Source organism: Somniosus microcephalus, chromosome 1 (assembly GCF_052327205.1).
Source record: "Somniosus microcephalus isolate GS21.2 chromosome 1, FLI_Smic_1.0, whole genome shotgun sequence".
Taxonomy (NCBI): Eukaryota; Metazoa; Chordata; class Chondrichthyes; order Squaliformes; family Somniosidae; genus Somniosus; species Somniosus microcephalus.
This window is the reverse complement of record NC_140987.1, coordinates 463,256,097-463,276,187: the sequence shown is the minus strand read 5'-3', so window position 1 is coordinate 463,276,187 and position 20,091 is coordinate 463,256,097. Positions and strand designations below refer to the sequence as shown.

The 20,091-nt window shown below is 47.2% G+C and overlaps 2 protein-coding genes across 10 annotated transcripts in view; one reads left to right on the top strand and one right to left on the bottom strand.

The window, feature by feature from the left end:
* The window catches only part of LOC147125397 (calcium-binding protein 39-like), a 73,065-nt gene extending 65,985 nt beyond the window's left edge, over positions 1–7,080 (bottom strand). For 4 of the 6 annotated variants that reach the window (XM_086002458.1, XM_086002473.1, XM_086002479.1 and 1 more), the window contains exon 1: positions 6,753–7,080. The gene's annotated coding sequence lies outside the window, so the exon portion shown is untranslated. Of the gene's footprint in view, positions 1–6,600 lie in introns of all 6 variants that reach the window. The other 2 variants (XM_086002487.1, XM_086002493.1) reach the window with 2 other exon arrangements.
* Positions 7,081–7,105: 25 nt separating this feature from the next.
* The window catches only part of phf6 (PHD finger protein 6), a 109,040-nt gene continuing 96,054 nt past the window's right edge, over positions 7,106–20,091 (top strand). Inside the window, exon 1 of one of the 4 annotated variants that reach the window (XM_086002434.1) lies at positions 7,106–7,224. The gene's annotated coding sequence lies outside the window, so the exon portion shown is untranslated. Of the gene's footprint in view, positions 7,225–13,715; positions 16,547–20,091 lie in introns of those variants that run through there. The other 3 variants (XM_086002442.1, XM_086002449.1, XM_086002438.1) reach the window with 3 other exon arrangements.

Below are 20,091 nucleotides of genomic sequence, written 5' to 3'. Positions count from 1 at the left end.
GAAAACTAGGAGCAGGAGTAGGCCATTCGGCCCTTCGAGCCTGCTCCGCCATTCAATATGATCATGGCTGATCCTCTATCTCAATACCATATTCCCGCTCTCTCCCCATACCCCTTGATGCCTTTTGTGTCTAGAAATCTATCGATCTCCTTCTTAAATATATTCAGTGACTTGGCCTCCACAGCCTTCTGTGGTAGAGAATTCCACAGGTTCACCACCCTCTGAGTGAAGAAATTTCACCTCATCTCAGGCCTAAATGTCCTACCCTGTATCCTGAGACTGTAACCCCTCATTCTAATTCCCCCAGCCAAGGAAAACATCCTCCCTGCATCCAGTCTGTCTAGCCCTGTCAGAATTTTATACGTTTCAATGAGATCTCCTCATTCTTCTAAACTCTAGTGAATACAGGCCTAGTCGACCCAGTCTCTCCTCATACGACAGTCCTGCCATCCCAGGAATCAGTCTGGTGAACCTTCGCTGCACTCCCTCTATGGCAAGTATATCCTTTCTTAGGTAAGGAGACCAAAACTGCACACAGTACTCCAGGTGTGGTCTCACCAAGGCCCTGTATAACTGTAGTAAGACATCCTTGCTCCTGTACTCAAATCCTCTTGCAAAGAAGGCCAACATACCATTTGCCTTCCTAACTGCTTGCTGCACCTGCATGTTTGCTTTCAGTGACTGGTGTACAAGGACACCCAGGTCCCTTTGTACATCAACATTTCATAGAAACATAGAAGATAGGAGCAGGAGTAGGCCATTCGGCCCTTCGAGCCTGCTCCGCCATTCAATGAGATCATGGCTGATCATCCAAATTCAGTACCCTGTCCCTGCCTTCTCCCCATATCCCTTTAGCCTTAAGAAATATATCCAACTCCGTCTTGAATATATTTAATGAACTGGCCTCCACCGCCCTCTGTGGCAGAAAATTCCACAGGTTCACCACTCTCTGGGTGAAGAAATTCCTCCTCATTTCAGTCCTAAATGGCTTACCCCTTATCCTTAGACTATGACCCCTGGTTCTGGACTCCCCGGCCATCAGAAACATCCTTCCTGCATCTAGTCTGTCCAGGCCTGACAGAATTTTATAGGTTTCGATGAGATCCCCTCTCAATCTTCTAAACTCCAGTGAGTATAAGCCCAATCGACACAATCTCTCCTCATACGTCATTCCTGCCATCCCAGGTATCAGCCTGGTGAATTTTCGCTGCACTCCTTCCATGGCAAGAACGTCCTTCCTCAGGTAAGGCGACCAAAACTGCACACAATACTCAAGGTGCAGTCTCACCAAGGCCCTGTACAACTGTAGCAAGACATCCTTGTTCCTGTACTCGAACCCTCTTGCTACGAAGGCCAACATACCATTTGTCTTCTTAACCGCCTGCTGCACCTGCATGCTTACCTTCAGCGACTGGTGCACAAGGACACCCAGGTCTCTTTGCACTTCCCCTTCTCCCAATCTATTGCCATTCAAATAATAATCTGCCTTCCTGTTTTTGCCACCAAAGTGAATAACCTCACATTTATCCACATTATAATGCATTTGCCATGTTTCTGCCCAATCACCCAACCTGTCCAAATCGTACTGGAGTTTCACGACATCCTCCTCACAGCATACCCTCCCACCCAGCTTTGTGTCGTCTGCAAATTTGGAGATATTACATCCAATTCCCTCGTCCAGATCATTAATATATATTTCCCAATCTAGCACCATTTAAATAATACTCTACCTTTCTGTTTTTCCTAGCGAGGTGGATAACTTCACATTTATCCACATTATACTGCATCTGCCATGTATTTGCCCAATCACTCAACTTGTCTAAATCGCCTTGAAGTCTCTTTGCATCCTCCTCACAACTCACAATCCCACCTAGTTTCGTGTCATCAGCAAACTTGGAAATATTACATTTGGTTCCCTCATCCAAATCATTGATATATATTGTGAATAGCTGGGGCCCAAGCACTGATCCCTGCGGTACCCCACTAGTCACCACCTGCCACCCCGAAAAAGACCCATTTATTCCTACTCTCTGTTTCCTGTCCGTTAACAAATTTTCAATCCATGCCAGTATATTACCCCCAATCCCATACGCTTTAATTTTACACACAAACCTCTTATGTGGGACTTTATCAAAGGCCTTCTGAAAATCCAAATACACCACATCCACTGGTTCTCCCTTGTCTATTCTACCAGTTACATCCTCAAAAAACTCCAGTAGATTTGTCAAACACAATTTCCCTTTCATAAATCCATGTTGACTTTGTCTAATCCCGTTGATATTTTCTAAGTGTCCTGTTATCACATCCTTTATAATACTCGAGCATGTTCCCTACTACTGAATTTTGGAAGATGACAACCAATGCATCCACTATTTCAATGGCTACCTCTTTTCGTACTCTGGGATGCAGATTATCAGGCCTTGGGGATTTATCGGCTTTCAGTCCCATTAATTTCTCCAGCACTTTTTTTTACTAATACTAATTTCCTTTCATTCTTCCTTCTCACTAGACCCTTGGTTCCCTAGCATTTCTGGGAAGTTATTTGTGTTCTCTTCCGTGAAGACAGAACCAAAGTATTTGTTTAATTCCTCTGGCTTTTCCTTGTTCCCCATTATAATAGATTGGCAGCTAACATAAAAGGGAATTCAAAAGTCTTCTATTGGCATATAAATAACAAACGGATCGTAAGAGGAGCAAAGCTGGGTGGGCGTGTGTGCTGTGAGGAGGATGCCGAGAAACTCCAGTATGATTTGGACAGGTTGGGTGATTGGGCAGATGCAGTATAATGTGGATAAATGCGAGGTTATCCACTTTGGTGGCAAAAACAGGAAGGCAGATTATTATCTGAACGGCAATAGATTGGGAGAAGGGGAAGTGCAACGAGACCTGGATGTCCTTGTGCACCAGTTGCTGAAGGTAAGTATGCAGGTGCAGCAGGCGGCTAAGAAGGCAAATGGTATGTTGGCCTTCGTAGCGAGAGGATGTCTTGCTGCAGTTGTACAGGGCCTTGGTGAGACCACACCTTGAGTATTGTGTGTAGTTTTGGTCGCCCTATTTGAGGAAGGATGTTCTTGCCATGGAGGGAGTGCAGCGAAGATTCACCAGACTGATACCTGGGATGGCAGGAATGACGTATGAGGAGAGATTGGGTCGATTGGGCTTATACTCGCTGGATGTTCCTGATGGCGGGGGAGTCCAGAACCAGGGGTCACAGTCTAAGGATAAGGGGTAAGCCATTTAGGACAGAGATGAGGAGGAATTTCTTCACCCAGAGAGTGGTGAACCTGTGGAATTCTCTACCACACAAGGCAGTTGAGGCCAAATCATTAAATATATTTAAGGAGTTAGATATATTTCTTAAGGCTAAAGGGATCAAGGGATATGGGGAGAAGGCAGGGACAGGGTACTGAATTTGGATGATCAGCCATGATCGCATTGAATGGCGGAGCAGGCTCAAGGGGCCGAATGACTTACTCCTGCTCCTATCTTCTCTGTTTCTAGAGGGGTGGGGCCGATTATGAACCAAAAAGGAGGCCTGCGCATGTAGGCAGAGGGCATGGCTGAGGTACTGAGAGTACTTTGCATCTGTCTTTACCAAGGAAGATGCAGCCAAAGTCATAGTGAAAGAGGATGTAGTGGATTTACTGGATAAGATAAAAATTGATAGAGGAGGTATCAGAAAGGCTGTCTGTAGATAAGTTACCAGGACCGGATGGGATTCATCCTAGGATGGTGAGGGAGGTTAAGGAGGAAATTACAGAGGTACTGGGCATAATCTTCCAATCCTCGTTAGAAACCAGGGTGGTGCCAGAGGACTGGAAAATTGCAAATGTTTCACCCTTGTTCAAAAAAGGGTGTACTCTTTTCAAATCAACTTTTTTTTATTGTCATTGTTAGTGCACAAGTGCAGTACAACGAAATGTAGGCTTGCGGCTCCCGAGAGTGTACATTTAGATTAAGACATTTAAACATTCAACATACATTTGGCTTGTAATACATTAACATAAACATAACCATAATAAAATGCATTGGCAGATGTGCAGGCTTTAGAGTTTATTTGTGGAGTTCAGTAGGATGACAGCCCTGGGAAAGAAGCTGTTCCTAAATCTGGTCGTACGGGTGCGAATGCATCTGTAGCGTCTCCCAGATGGCAGGAGGGCGAACAGACTGTGGCTGGGGTGGGTAGGGTCTTTGATGATGGACCGTGACCTCCGTAAACAGCGTTTCTGGTATATGTGCTCTATGGTTGGTAGCTGGGTGCCGGTAATGCGTTGGGCAGTTTTGACTACCCGCTGCAGGGCTTTTCGGTCATAGTAGCTACAGCTGCCATACCATACTGTGATACAGTTCGTCAGGATGCTCTCTATTGTGCAGCGGTAAAAGTTAGAGAGGATCAGGGGTGACAGGTTACATCCCTTCAGCCTCCTTAGGAAATAAAGGCGCTGCTGGGCCTTCTTCACCAGAGAAGATTAAGTACATAAACAAATTGACTGTAAATTAATAAAACTTCAAATAAAACTTAACAAATCAAATTAGAATTTGGTTGTCCGGGTTGATAATGCACTCCAGTCCCCGTGGCGCCCACCGGTCGCGGAAGGGCTCAAGCGCACCGGTGGACACCGCGTGCTCCATCTCCAGGGCCACCCGGGCGCGAACATGGCCGCGGAAGAGAGGCAGGCAATCGGGCTGAACGACCCCCAAAAAAGGGTGTAAAGATAAACCCAGCAACTATAGGCCGGTCAGTTTAACCTCGGTAGTGGGGAAGCTTTTAGAAACGATAATCAGGGACAAAGTTAACAGTCACTTGGACAAGTGTAAACAGTAACATGGGAAAAGTTTTCTGTAGTATCATAAACAAAAGACTTATAAACCTCCTTGAGGAGCACAATGTCTTGAGTAAAAGCCAAATTGGATTCCTGCCAAACTATAGAACATCAGATCATATCTTCACCCTACAGACCCTAATTGACAAACACGTCCATCAAAACAAAAGCAAAATCTACACATGCTTTATAGATTTCCAGAAGGCTTTCAATTCCATCTGGCATGACGGTCTATTCCTGAAACTTATCGAAAGCGGGGTAGGGGGAAAAACATATGATGTAATTAAATCAATGTATACAAACAACAAATGTGCAGTTAAAATTGGAGACAAACAAACAAAATACTTCCCACAGGGGCGGGGGGTGACGCAGGGTTTGCCAATCTCACCGACACTCTTTAATATTTACATAAATGAATTAGCAAAACTACTTGAACAATCTACAGCACCCGGCCTCACCCTATATGAATCCAAGGTTAAATTCCTCCTCTATGCAGACGACCTGGTTCTGCTGTCACCAACTAAGGAGGGTCTACAGCAGAACCTGGATCTGCTGGAATCAGTCTGTCAGACCTGGGCCCTGACAATAAACCTCCAAAAAACCAAAGTCCTCGTGTTCCAACAAAGATCCAGACATCAGGGACCCAAAGTAAATCTCACACTAGGAACAACTAAAATCGAACAAACCACTAACTACACATACTTGGGCATAAAAATCAGCTCTACGGGAAATTTCAAACTGGCTGTGAATGAACTGAAAGAGAAAGCAAGAAGGGCTTTCTACGCCATTAAAAGATCAATCCAAATAGAAATCCCAATTAGCATTTGGCTCAAAATTTTCAAATCAGTAATTGAACCAATTGCAGTCTATGGCAGTGAAGTGTGGGGACCGCTAACACAACAAGATTTTGCAAAATGGGACAAACACCCAATTGAGATCCTACATGCAGAATTCTGTAAAAGTATCCTCCGGACTCAAAGGAAAACCGTAAACAATGCATGCAGGGCAGAACTAGGCCAATTTCCACTAATAATTACTATCCAAAAAAGAGCCACCAAATTTTGGAAACACCTAAAAATGAGCAACCCCCACTGCTATCATTACGAAGCCTTGAAATGCCAAGAGAGGACCATAAAGAATAACTCCCTCAGTCAACTAGTCCTGGGACTCAGTGAAGCAACCACTAACACTACTAACAATAACCAGCCCCAGGACAGTGACATCGTAGCAGAGAGAATTCGACCCAACACAATTGTCACTAAACAAAAGAATAAATACCTGTCATATTGGGCAGAAACAACTAAAACCCAAAGCAAACTCAATTGCTACTTGACCCTAAACAGACAATACAACATGGCTGCGTACCTGACCATGGTAAAGGATAACTGAGAAAAACCTTGACAAGGTACAGACTTAGCGAACATAGCCTAGCGATCGAAAAAGGCAGACACAGGCAGACCAGGCTGCCAAGAGAGGACAGGATATGCTCTCACTGCAGTCAGGGAGTAGTGGAGACAGAGATGCACTTCCTCACAGCCTGTGGAAAATATCAGGGCATCAGGGAGAATTTCTACCAAAAATTCTGACAAATATGCCCTGAATTCAGAAATCTGAATGACGACCAAAAACTCCCATACCTACTGGGGAGGAGAGAAGCTGTGTAGCACTGGCGGCACACTATGTTACAGCTTGCCATGAACAGAGGGACAACCAGTAAACCTAAGAAAAGAGTATATATAAATAATGCGAATGTATATTTATACACTCAGGGATATACCTGTTTATACACTGTATGAATAGAACTGCGTTTATGTGTTCAACCATAAATGTATTTTGATGCTTTGGCAACATAAGATGTACCTTATCATGCCAATAAAGCGATTTGAATTGAAAAAAATTGAATTAATGAGGGAAGGGGGAACCGCTCACTGTGAACTGGAGCCGGGGTGATGCAGGTTTTGAAAAAGGGTTAGACCCGAAACGTCGATTCTATTTTCTCTCCAGATGTTGCCTGGCCTGCTGAGTTTTTCCAGCATTTTCTGTTGTTATTTCGGATTTCCAGCAGTAGTATTTTGCTATCGTACTGATGCAGGTAAAAGCCGCTGCAGATCTCCGTGTCCGCGGGCCGGGTCCCGAGTCAGGTCGGGGCCGTGTCCCGGGCAGGTGCTGGTGTCGGTGCCCCTGTCCCAGGCCGGAGCGGACCCGCCACTCACTCACCCTCCACCCGCAGCCCGATCTCCTCAAAGACGCTCCTGCCAGAGCCGCCCAATCAAGAGCGAGTGGGGGCGGGGACCCAGCTCCCGCGCGCAGAACGTGGCGACGTCAGAGCAGCGTGCCGCTGAGTGCGCGCGCAGCCTGGCTCTGGGAGCATCAGAGATTCGGCGCGCAGACTAGCGAGCGGGTGAGTGACCGCCGGACACACTCACAGCCCGCGAGCCCAAACCCCAGGCCCACTCACAGCCCGCGAGCCCCTGGGCCCAAATCCCAGGCCCACTCACAGCCCGCGAGCCCCTGGGCCCAAACCCCAGGCCCACTCACAACCCCAGGCCCACTCACAACCCGCGAGCCCCTGGGCCCAAACCCCAGGCCCACTCACACCCCGCGAGCCCCTGGGCCCAAACCCCAGGCCCACTCACAACCCCAGGCCCACTCACAACCCGCGAGCCCCTGGGCCCAAACCCCAGGCCCACTCACAGCCCGCGAGCCCCTGGGCCCAAATCCCAGGCCCACTCACAGCCCGCGAGCCCCTGGGCCCAAACCCCAGGCCCACTCACAACCCCAGGCCCACTCACAACCCGCGAGCCCCTGGGCCCAAACCCCAGGCCCACTCACAACCCGCGAGCCCCTGGGCCCAAACCCCAGGCCCACTCACAACCCCAGGCCCACTCACAACCCGCGAGCCCCTGGGCCCAAACCCCAGGCCCACTCACAGCCCGCGAGCCCCTGAGCCCAAACCCCAGGCCCACTCACACCCCGCGAGCCCCAGGCCCACTCACACCCCGCGAGCCCCTGGGCCCAAACCCCAGGCCCACTCACAACCCGCGAGCCCCTGGGCCCAAACCCCAGGCCCGGACACACTCACACCCCGCGAGCCCCTGGGCCCAAACCCCAGGCCCACTCACACCCCGCGAGCCCCTGGGCCCACTCACACCCCGCGAGCCCCTGGGCCCAAACCCCGGGCCCGGACACACTCAGACCCCGGGCCTGGGGACACTCACACCCGCGGGCCCAAACCGTGGACACACTCAAACCCCTGGGCCCGGACCCACTCTCACCCGCGGGCCCAAACTCATGGGCCCGGACCCACTCACACCCGCGGGCCCAAACCCCGGACACCCGCGGGCCCCCCGCTCGCGCTCACCCCGAAGCCCCCGCACTCTGGGCCGGGCACCGCACTCACCGCCCCTCACCCCCTCACCCCTCGCGCCTGCCCCCCGGGACCCGGCCCCTCACCCCCCCCCCCCGGCCCCTCACACCCCCCCCGGCCCCTCACCCTCCCCTTCCCGGGACCCGGCCCCTCACACCGCGCGCCCGCCCCGACCCCTCTCTCTCTTTTCCCCCCCCCCCCCCCCCCCGGGACCCGGCCCCTCACCACCGCGCCCCCCCCCCAAAAACCCCGGGACCCGGCCCCTCACCCCCCCTCCCCGGGCCTAGGCCCCCCTCCACCCCGGGGCAGTGAACGAGTGTCTCATCTGTCCTCACCCCCAGGCCCCGGCTCTACCCTGGGCTGTGCCGCCGGGCTGGCTGCTCCCTCTCTCGGACCCGCGGGCCTGGTGTATTGGGGAGCGGTCCCAGTGAACGGGAGCCCGACACTTGATTCATTAAATACTCAGTTTTTGTTCTGAATCCGAAATAACTTTGAGATGTTTTGTTCCAGACTCCCCCTTGGGTATGTGTTTAAACTAGTCTCACAGCACCGGGGGGGGGGGGGATGGGGATTCGGCCCATCGTGCTTGTGCGGCCTCTTTGAAAGAGCTCTCCACTTCCCTGCACATTTCTCCATTTTCAAAAATAAAAACACACAATGCTGGAAACGCTCAGCAGGTCAGGCAGCATCTGTGGAGAGACAAACAGTTAACATTTCAGATGTATGTTATTGTTACCTCTAGACTTGACAATTCCAATGCATTCCTGGCCGGTCTCCCAGCTCCACCCTACATAAACTTCACAACCAAAACACAGCTGCTCGTGTCCTAACTTGCACCAAGTCCCCTTCAGCCATCACTCCTGTGCTCGCTGACCTACATTGGCTCCCAGACCAGCAACACCTTAGATTTTTAAATTCTCATCCTTGTTTTCAAATCCCTCCATGGCCTTGCCCCTCCCTCTCTCTCTAACCTCCTCCAGCCCTACAACCCTCCAAAATATCTGCACTCCTCCAATTTTGGTTTCTTGTGCATCCCCGATTTTAATCGCTCCACCATTGGCGACTGTGCCTTCAGCTGTCTGGGCCCTAAGCTTTGGAAATCCCTCCCTAAACCACTCTGCCTCTCCACCTCTCTTTCCTCCTCAAAGCCCACCTCTTTGACCAAGCTTTTGGCCACCTGTCCTAATATTGCATTATGTGGCTGGGTGTCAAATTTTGTCTCGTAATACTCCTGTGAAGCACCTTGGGATGTTTTACTACGTTAAAGAAAGAAAATTAAAGGCGCGACATAAATGCAAGTTGGTGTTGTCATATATTGAATTTTCCTGTGAAAGTTATTATTGAATCTGCTTTCACCGCCCTATCAGGCAGCGCATTCCAGATCATCCTCAGGCAGTGACTAGTGGGGTACCGCAGGGATCGGTGCTAGGACCCCAGCTATTCACAATATATATTAATGATCTGGACGAGGGAACTAGATGTAATATCTCCAAGTTTGCAGACGACACAAAGCTGGGTGGGCGTGTGTGCTGTGAGGTGGATGCCGAGAAACTCCAGTACGATTTGGACAAGTTGGGCGATTGGGCAGTTGCATGGCAGATGCAGTATAATGTGGATAAATGCGAGGTTATCCACTTTGGTGGCAAAAACAGGAAGGCAGATTATTATATGAACGGCAATAGATTGGGAAAAGGGGAAGTGCAACGAGACCTGGGTGTCCTTGTGCACCAGTCGCTGAAGGTAAGCATGCAGGTGCAGCAGGCGGTTAAGGCAAATGGTATGCTGGCCTTCATAGCGAGAGGATTCGAGTACAGGGCCTTGGTGAGACCACATCTTGAGTATTGTGTGCAGTTTTGGTCGCCTTATCTGAGGAAGGATGTTCTTGCCATGGAGGGAGTGCAGCGAAGATTCACCAGACTGATACCTGGGATGGCAGGAATGACGTATGAAGAGAGATTGGGTCGATTAGGCTTATATTTGCTAGAGTTTAGAAGAATGAGAGGGGATCTCATTGAAACTTATAAAATTCTAACAGGACTAGACAGACTAGATGTAGGAAGGCTGTTCCCGATGGTCGGGGAGTCCAGAACCAGGGGTCACAGTCTAAGGATAAGGGGTAAGCCATTTAGGACTGAGATGAGGAGGAATTTCTTCACCCAGAGAGTGGTGAACCTGTGGAATTCTCTACCACAGAAGACAGTTGAGGCCAATTCATTAAATATATTCAAGAAGGAGTTGGATATATTTCTTAAGGCTAAAGGGATCAAGGGATATAGGGAGAAGGCAGGGACAGGGTACTGAATTTGGATGATCAGCCATGATCTCATTGAATGGCGGAGCAGGCTCGAAGGGCTGAATGGCCTACTCCTGCTATGTGTCTAACACGTTGCGTAAAAATATTTCTCCTCGTGTTATCTATGGCTCTTTTGCCAATTACCTTAAATCTGTGTCCTCTGGTTACTGACCCTCCTGTCATGAAACAGTTTCTCTTTATATATTCTATCAAAATCCTTCATAATTTTGAATCTCTCTATTAAGTCTCCCCTTAACCTTCTCTGCTCTAAGGAGAACAACCCCAGCTTCTCTCAGCACTCCACATAACTGAAGTCCCTCATCCCTGGAAGCATTTTAGTAAATCTCTTCTGCACCCTCTCCAAGGCCTTGACATCCTTCCTAAAGTGTGATGTTCAAAATTGAGCACAATACTCCAGCTGGGGCCTAACCAGTGTTTTATAAAGGTTTAGCATAAGGTCTTTGCTTTTGTACTCTATTCCTCTATTAATAAAGCCCAGGATCCCATATGTTTTTTGAACAGCTTTATCAACTTGTCCTGCCACCTTCAAAGATTTGTGTACATACACTCCTCGGTCTCTCTGTTCCTGCACCCCCTTTAAAATTTGACCATTTCTTTTATATTGCTTATCCTCATTCTTCCTACCAAAATGCATCACTTCACACTTCTCCGCATTAAATTTCATGTTTTGTGTCTGTCCATTTCACCAGTCTGTATGTGATTTGGACCATTTTAAAGGAGTTGAATTGAAATGGATAGTAGAAAGTTGGATTTATTGGAACGTGATTTGTAATATTCAATAAATATGAAAGTCATTATATATGTAGCGAATAAATGTAAATTCACAATATTCCAGTTCTCTCAGCAGTATGTTGTACATTTATAACGTCACATCCAGAACAACTTGCAGTTATATAGTCCCTTTAATATAAAATGTTCCAAGGTTCTTCACATAGTTATAATCAGGCAAAAACTCTGAGTAGCAAATCTTAAACTTGAGGCTTTCTTCCAATGAAGTAGCGTGTTAGGTTGGTGTGCGGGGAACAGTGGTAGCTGGGTACATGGCAGTCGTTCCATGGAATGGAAGGTGGTCGTTCTCCAGTCGGAGGCACCATCTGAGCAGTCAACCCAGTTAGCCTTTGTGCATCTTTCTGCACCTAGTTGCAGGCAGGTATTGACAGAAACGACTTGGTGCCTTGGCTGTGGTACTGCCCTCTCAACTGGGGAGCAGTCTGTTTACATCATGTATGTTTCACAGTGATCTGTTTAGTATGATTTTCTCTGGTTATCCACATGCAGTGCATGTATGTATGTGATAAGTGGAGTTGTGATTTTATTTGTTTGACACTTCCAGAAGAAGAGATACCGAAAGGTCTGTTCACCGGTGCTAAAACATTCACTTGAGATTGATTAAAATGTTATCCAGGGTCATAACTTTCCATGTGTTGCACACAGATGAAACATAGAAGATAGGAGCAGGAGTAGGCCATTCGGCCCCTCGAGCCTGCTCCGCCATTCAATGCAATCATGGCTGATCATCCAAACTCAGTACCCGGTCCCTGCCTTCTCCCCATATCCCTTGATCCCTTTAGCCTTAAGAAATATATCCAACTCCTTCTTGAATATATTTAATGAATTGGCCTCTCCTGCCTTCTGTGGTAGAGAATTCCACAGGTTCACCACTCTCTGGGTGAAGAAATTCCTCCTCATTTCTGTCCTAAATGGCTTACCCCTTATCCTTCAACTGCTCCACAATGAATAACTTTATCCCGTTTTCTCCATTCCTGACGTGAAGGCTGTGACTTTGAATGATCGAATTTCACAGCGCAGAGAGCATGCTGTGCTGTGCGGGCTGTCTGAAAGAGCTATCCACTTAGTCCTTTTCCCCCATACCATTTACTTTTTATTTTTCAAATAATTCTCTATTTTCCTTTTTAAAAAAACTGTGAAGGATTCTGCTTCCACCATTTATTCTGGTACAACCCTCTGTTAGAAGAAAAAATATTTCTCCTAACTTCTCTCTTTGTTCTTTTGCTCTTTTAATTTATGCCCTCTTTTTACTGACTCACAGACCAGTGGAGATCATTTTTCCCTATTTACCTTCTTAAAAAAAAAACCCTCATCATTTTGAGCACCTCTCTCGGGTCCCCTCTTAACCTTCTTTGTTCTAATGAAAGAGCCCCAGTTTCACTGTCTATCTGTATAACTGAAGCCTCTTGTTCCTGGTATGGAAAATCTCTGACGCCCTGTCCATGGTTCTTAAAGTAAAGTACCCAAAAGTGGACATGATGGACATATTTCGCTGTTCCTTCATCGTCGCTGGGTCAAAATCCTGGAACTCCCCACTTAACAGCAGTGTGGGAGCACCTTCACCACACGGACTGCAGCAGTTCAAGAAGACGGCCCACTGCTACCTTCTCGAGGGCAATTAGGGATGGGCAATAAATGCCGGCCTTGCCAGCAACGCCCACATCCTGAGAGAGGAAAAAGCTGTTCTAACTGTAGCCTAACCAATGATTTGTATAGGTTTAGCATTACCTCTTTACTTTTGTACCATATAAACTTTCATAAAACCTAGGCTCCCATATGTTATTTTAAACAGCTTGTCAATTTGTCCCCTCACTTCTATGAGCTTCTAAGTGTGTCTGCTGTATTAAAGTTTTACTGTCTTGTATGTATGTCTTCTCATTCATCTCCTCAAAATTGACCACCTTGCATGTCTCTGCATTAATTTTTATCTGAGGCCTGTCAATGTTCTCCCCGTTGCCTTTGCTCCTCTAAACAATTAACCCACACCCTACTTTCGTATTGTTAACAGATTTTGATAATGTGCCTCCTATACCCAAGTCCAGATAATCTTTACATACGTGGTCCTAGCACCACAGTTTATATTCCACCAATCCGGACAAAAAATCCATTAGCCGCCACTATTTTCTGTCTTTCAGCCAACTTTTATCCACGCTGCCCCACTCCCTTTAATGATGTGTGCCCTAATTTTATCAACTAAACTCCAATGTGACACCTTATCAAATGTCTTTTGAAAATCCATAATACCCATGGCATTCCCTTTATTAAGAACAAAAGACTTTCTGATTGGTGAGTAGCTGGGGAGTATTTTTTGTTAAGTTTTAAGTTTATTTCTGCTGGGTTCCTCTTTTGGTCTATTAAATAGAGGCATGGCAGGGCAGCTCAGTCCTGTGGAGTGCACATCCTGTGCCGTGTGGGAAGTCCTGGACACTTCACGTAGCCTGGACGACCACATGTGCGGGAAGTGCCGCCAGCTACAGCAACTTGAGCTCCGGGTTATGGAGCTTGGGCGGCGGCTGGAGTCACTACGGTGCATCCGCGAGGCTGAGAGTTACGTGGATAACACGTTTCAGGAGGTGGTCACCCTGCAGCTTAAGAGTATTCAGGCAGAGAGCGAATGGGTGACCACCAGACAGAAGAGGAGGACCAGGCATGAAGTGCAGGAGTCCCTGGAGTGCATCGCGCTCTCAAGTATTCTGTTCTGAGTACTGGTGACGGCGATGGTTCCTCTGGGGAGTGCAGCCAGAGTCAAGTCCACGGCACCACGGGTGGCTCAGCTGCATGGGGGGATGGGAGGAAAAAGAGTGGAAGAGCAATAGCGGTAGGGGATTCAATAGTTAGGGGGAGCAGACAGGCGTTTCTGTGGCCGTAGACGTGACTCCAGGATGGTATGTTGCCTCCCTGGTGCCAGGGTCAAGGATATCACTGAGCGGCTGCAGGACACTCTTGAGGGGGAACAGCCAGAGGTCGTTGTCCATATCGGTACCAATGACATAGGCAGAAAGAGCGATGAGGTCCTGCAGGCAGAGTTTAGAGAGCTAGGAGAGAGATTAAAAAGCAGGATCTCAAAGTTATTAATCTCCAGATTACTCCCGGTGCTACCTGCTAGTGAGTACAGGAATAGGAGGATAGAACAGATGAATATGTGGCTGGAGAGATGGTGCAGGAGGGAGGGATTTAGATTCCTGAGGCATTGGGACCGTTTCTGGGGAAGGTGGGACCTGTACAAGCCGGACGGGTTACACCTCAACAGAGCCGGGACCAATATTCTCGCGGGGAGGTTTGCTAGTGCTGTTGGGGAGGGTTTAAACTAGCTTGGCAGGGAGATAAGCACCAGCATATAGGAGTAGAAAAGAGGAATAAGGTGCATAAAAGAGTGAATGTGTTGGATAGTAGTAGAGAAGAAAGTAGTACTATATTGTGGTAGTAGTACCATATTAGATAGCAGACTAAGAAAGACTACAAATAATTAAAAAATGGGTTTAGAATGCATGTACGTAAACGCACAGTGTGGTGAATAAGGTTGGTGAGCTACAAGCACAATTAGCCGTGTGGCAATATGTTGTGGCAATAACGGAAATGTGGCTTAAAAACGGTGAGGACTGGGCACTTAATATTCAAGGGTACAAGGTGTTCAGAAAAGATAGGGAAGGAACAAAGGGAGGTGGGGTGGCAGTGCAAGCAAGGGTTGGAAAGGGAGGATGTTCTTGAGGGGACCAGGACAGAATCCATTTAGTTAGAGCTGAGGAGCAGAAAGGGTATGATCACGCTATTGCGGGTATTCTATAGAACTCCAAATAGTGAGAGGGAGGTAGAGGAGCAAATCTGCAGGGAAAGCGCAGAGATATGCAAGCGCTATAGAGTGGTGATATTGGGGGACTTTAATTACCCAAATATCGATTGGGATAATGCTAGGGGAAAGGAGGGGGAGGAATTTCTGAAATGTGTTCAGGAAAATTTCCTTGACCAGTATATTCTTGGCCCAACTAAGAAGGAGGCATTTCTAAATCTGGTACTGGGGAATGAGGTGGGCCAGGTCGACCAAGTGTTTGTGGGAGAACACTCGGGTACGAGTGATCATCATCATAAGATTTAGATTAGCAATGAAGAGGAGCAAGGAACAATCTAGAGTGGAACTTCTAAACTGGAATAGGGCTAACTTCAATGGGATGTGAAAGAATCTAGCCAGGGTAAAATGGAACCAAAGACTGACAGGAAAAACTGTAACAGAACAATGGGTGATCTTTAAGGAGGAGATATTCAAAGTACAGGCTAGGTACATTCCAACAAGAGGGAAGGGTAAGGGAACTAAAACAAGGGGCTCCTTGGATGACGAGGGAGATAGAGAAGATGATGAAACAAAAAAAAGAGGGTGTATGATGGTGAATTCTTCAAGGTAGAACCAGACCAAATACAATAAGTTGAGAGGGGATGTGAAGATGAAAATAAGATTGGCAAAGAGAGAATATGAGAGTAGAATGGCGATTAAGATAAAAGGGAACCCAAAAATCTTCTACCGGCATGTAAACAGTAAGCGGGTAGTAAGAGGCGGGGTGGAGCCTATTAGAGACAAAGAAGGTGATATATGCTTAGAGGTGCAGGGCAAGGCTAGAATACTCAGAGCACTTTGTATCGGTGTTTACTAAGGAGGTGGATGCTGACAAAATATCGGTAGAAGTGGAAAAGGTAGAAGCAATGGAAGGGGTGAAAATTGATAGACAGGATGTACTAGAAAGGTTGGGTATGCTTAGAGTGGACAAGTCGCTTGGTCCAGATGGCTTGCATCCCAGGTTGCAAAGGGAATTGGGGGAGGAGATAACGGAAGGGCTTGCCATAATTTTCCAATCTTCCTTAGATGCGGGGGAGGTGCCTGAGGATTGGAAAGTGGTAAATGTGACACCATTGTTCAAGAAGGGGTGTAAGGGCAATCCTAGTAACTGCAGTGGTGGGTAAAGTTTTAGAAACAATAATCAAGGAAAAAATTAACGGGCATTTGGAGAGGTTTAAGCAAATTAAGGAGAGCCAACATGGGTTTGTAAAAGGCAGAGCGTGTTTGACTAATCTAATTGAATTTTTTGATGAAGTAACAGGATTGATGAAAGGAATGCAATGGATGTTGTCTACATGGATTTTCGGAAGGCGTTTGACAAAGTACCACATAGAAGGCTGATTAACAAAACTGAGGCTCATGGAATAGGTGGGTCAGTGGCAGCTTGGATAAGGAATTGGCTTAAGGACAGAAAACAGCAAGTTGTGGTAAATGGCTGTTTTTCAAAATCAAATCAAATCAACTTTTACTGTCATTGTTAGTGCACAAGTGCAGTACAACGAAATGTAGGCTTGCGGCTCCCGGGAGTGTACAATTTGGATTAGGACACTTAAACATTTCAACATACATTTGTACATATATATTAGCATAAATATGACCATAATAAAGTGCATCGGCAGATGTGCAGGCTTTAGTGTTTATTTGTGGAGTTCAGTAGGATGACAGCCCTGGGAAAGAAGCTGTTCCTAAATCTGGTCGTACGGGTGCGAATGCATCTGTAGCGTCTTCCAGATGGTAGGAGGGCGAACAGACTGTGGCTGGGGTGGGTAGGGTCTTTGATGATGGACTGTGCCCTCCGTAGGCAGCGTTTCTGATATATATGTTCTATGGTCGGTAGCCGGGTGCCGGTAATGCGTTGGGCAGTTTTGACTACCCGCTGCAGGGCTTTCCGGTCATGGGAGCTACAGCTGCCATACCATACCGTGATACAGTTTGTCAGGATGCTCTCTATAGTGCAGCGGTAGAAGTTAGAGAGGATCGGGGGTGACAGATTACATCCCTTCAGCCTCCTCAAGAAATATAGGCGCTGCTGGGCCTTCTTCACCAGAGAGGAGGTGTTGAGGGACCAGGAGAGGTCTTCCGTGATGTGGACTCCGAGGAACTTAAAGCTGGCCACCCTTTCCACCTCCGCCCCATTGATGTGGATGGGGGTGTGACTTCCGCCTTTGGACTTCCTGAAGTCCACGACCAAGAGTCAGCGCTGGGGCCACTGACCTGGATATTGGAATACAGAGTAGAATTTCTAAATTTGCCGATGACACCAAACTTGAGGGTGTGGCAAACAGTGATGATATCAATCGACTGCAACAGGACATAGAAAGGCTAGCAGAATGGGCAGACAAGTAACAGATGGAATTTGGCAGAAGGAATAAGGAGAGGCAATATACACTTAATGGCACAGTTTTGAAGAGTGTGCAGGGACAGAGGGACCTGGGAGTTAATGTGCATAGGTCCCTGAAGGTGGCAGGACATATTGAGAGAGTGGTTACCAAAGATCTTGGGCTTCATAAATAGAGGTATTGAGTACAAAAGTAGAGAAGTTATGCTGAACCTTTATAAAGCGCTGGTTAGGCCACAACTGGAGTATTGCGTCCAGTTCTGGTCACCACACTTTAGGAAGGATGTGAAGGCCCTCGAGAGGGTGCAGAGATTTACCAGAATGGTTCCGGGGATGGGGGATCTTAGCTACAAGGACAGGTTGGAGAAGCTGGATTTGTTTTCATTAGAGCAAAGGAGGTTGCGGGGTGATTTGATAGAGGTGTACACGATTATGACGGGTTTGGATAGGCTAGACTGGGAAAGGCTGTTCCCACTAGTTGATGGTACAAGGACTAGGGGACACAGATTTAAGGTTTTGGGCAAGAGATACAGGGGGGATGTGAGGAAAAACTTTTTACGCAGCGAGTGGTGAGGACCTGGAATTTGCTGCTGACGGAAGTGGTGGAAGCGGACACACTCAATGTTTTCAAGGGGAGACTGGCTAGGCACTGGAGGGAAATAAACTTGCAGGGCTACGGGGATAGAGCGGGGGAATGGGATTGACTGGATCGCTCTACAGAGAGCCGGCACAGACTGGATGGGCCGAATGGCCTCCTGTGCTGTAATGACTCTGACTCGCTTTTCTATAAAGCTTCTCACAACCTCAGGACGTCCCAAAGTGCTTTACAGTCAATCAATAATTTCCTCAAACTCTTTGATTTGTCGGACATGCATTGCCGTTTACAAATCCATGTTAGCTGTCCTTAATTAAGCCATGATAGGGTATAATTTTGGGAGAACCAAAAACGCTGCCCATGTTTGAGCCTGAGCAGTGATTGAACTGTGAGGCCATATTGCAACTGAGCCCAATCCTGATGTTCACATGGGATCTTTCCAGTAGGGCTCATTGACAACGATCATGAGGAGGATCCTAATGACAAGAAACACAGAGTTAGCGTGCAGGTACAGCAAGCAATAAGGAAGGCAAATGGTATGTTGGCCTTTATTGCAAGGGGGTTGGAGTATAAGAGTAAGGAAGTCTTGCTACAATTGTACAGGGCCTTGGTCAGACCACACCTGGAGTACTGGGCACAGTTCTGGTCTCCTTATCTAAGGAAGGATATACTTGCCTTGGAGGCAGTGCAACGAAGGTTCACTAGATTGATTCCTGGGATGAGAGGGCTGTCCTATGAAGAGAGATTGTGTAGATTGGGCCGATACTCTCTGGAGTTTAGAAGAATGAGAGGTGATCTCATTGAAACATACAAGATTCTGAAGAGGATTGACAGGGTAGATGCTGAGAGGTTGTTTCCCCTGGCTGGAGTGTCGAGAACCAGGGGTCACAGTCTCAGGATAAGGGGTCGGCCATTTAAGACTGATGAGGAGGAATTTCTTCACTCGGAGGGTTGTGAATCTTTGGAATTCTCTGCCCCAGAGGGCTGAGTGTTCTGAGTCTTTTAAGTATATTCAAGGCTGAGATATAGATTTTTAGAATCAAGGGATATGGGGATCGGGCGGGAAAGTGGAGTTGAGGTCGATGATCAGCCATGATCTTATTGAATGGCAGAGCAGGCTCGAGGGGCCGTGTGGCCGACTCCTGCTATTATTTCTTACGTTCTTAAAATTAATTGGCAATTGGAAAAGTATGGGCTAATAAATGAAAGTCAGCATGGATTTGTTTAAGGCAAATCGTGTTTGACTAACTTGATTGAGTTTTTTGAAGTGACGGAGAGGGTTGATGATGTGTACATGGACTTTCAAAAGGCGTTTGACAAAGTACCACATAATAGACTTTTTAGCAAAATTGAAGCCCATGGGATTAAAGGGACAGTGGTAGCATGGATACAAAATTGGCTAAGGGACAGAAAGCAGAGAGTAGTGAACAGTTGTTTTTCAGACTAGTGGGACATTTACAGTGGTTTTCCTTGGGTCAGTAATGTACCATTGCTCTTTTTGATATATATTCATGCCCTGGACCTGGGTATGTAGGGCATGAATATATAATTTCAAGGTTTGCAGATGATATGAAACTCGGTTATGTAATAAACAGTGAGACGGACAGTAACAGATTTCAGGAGGACATAGACAGACTGGTGAAGTAGGCAGACACACGGCAGATGAAATTTAACGCAGAGGAGTGTGAAGTGATACAATTTTGTAGGAAGAATGAGGAGAGGCAATATGAACGAAATGGTACAATTTTACAGGGATGCAGCAGCAGAGAGACCTGGGGGTGTCTGTACACAAGGCTTTGAAGGTGGCAGGACAAGTTGAGAAAGCTGTTAAAAAAGCATATGAGATCCTTGGCTTTAGTAATAGAGGAATAGAGTGCAAAAGCAAGGAAGTTATGCTAAACCTTCATAAAACACAGATTAGGCCTCAGCTGGAGTATTGTGGCCAATCCTGGGCACCAGGCTTTAGGAAGGATGTCAAGGCCTTGGAGAGGGTTCAGAGGAGATTTACTCGGATGGTTCCAGGGATGAGGGACTTCAGT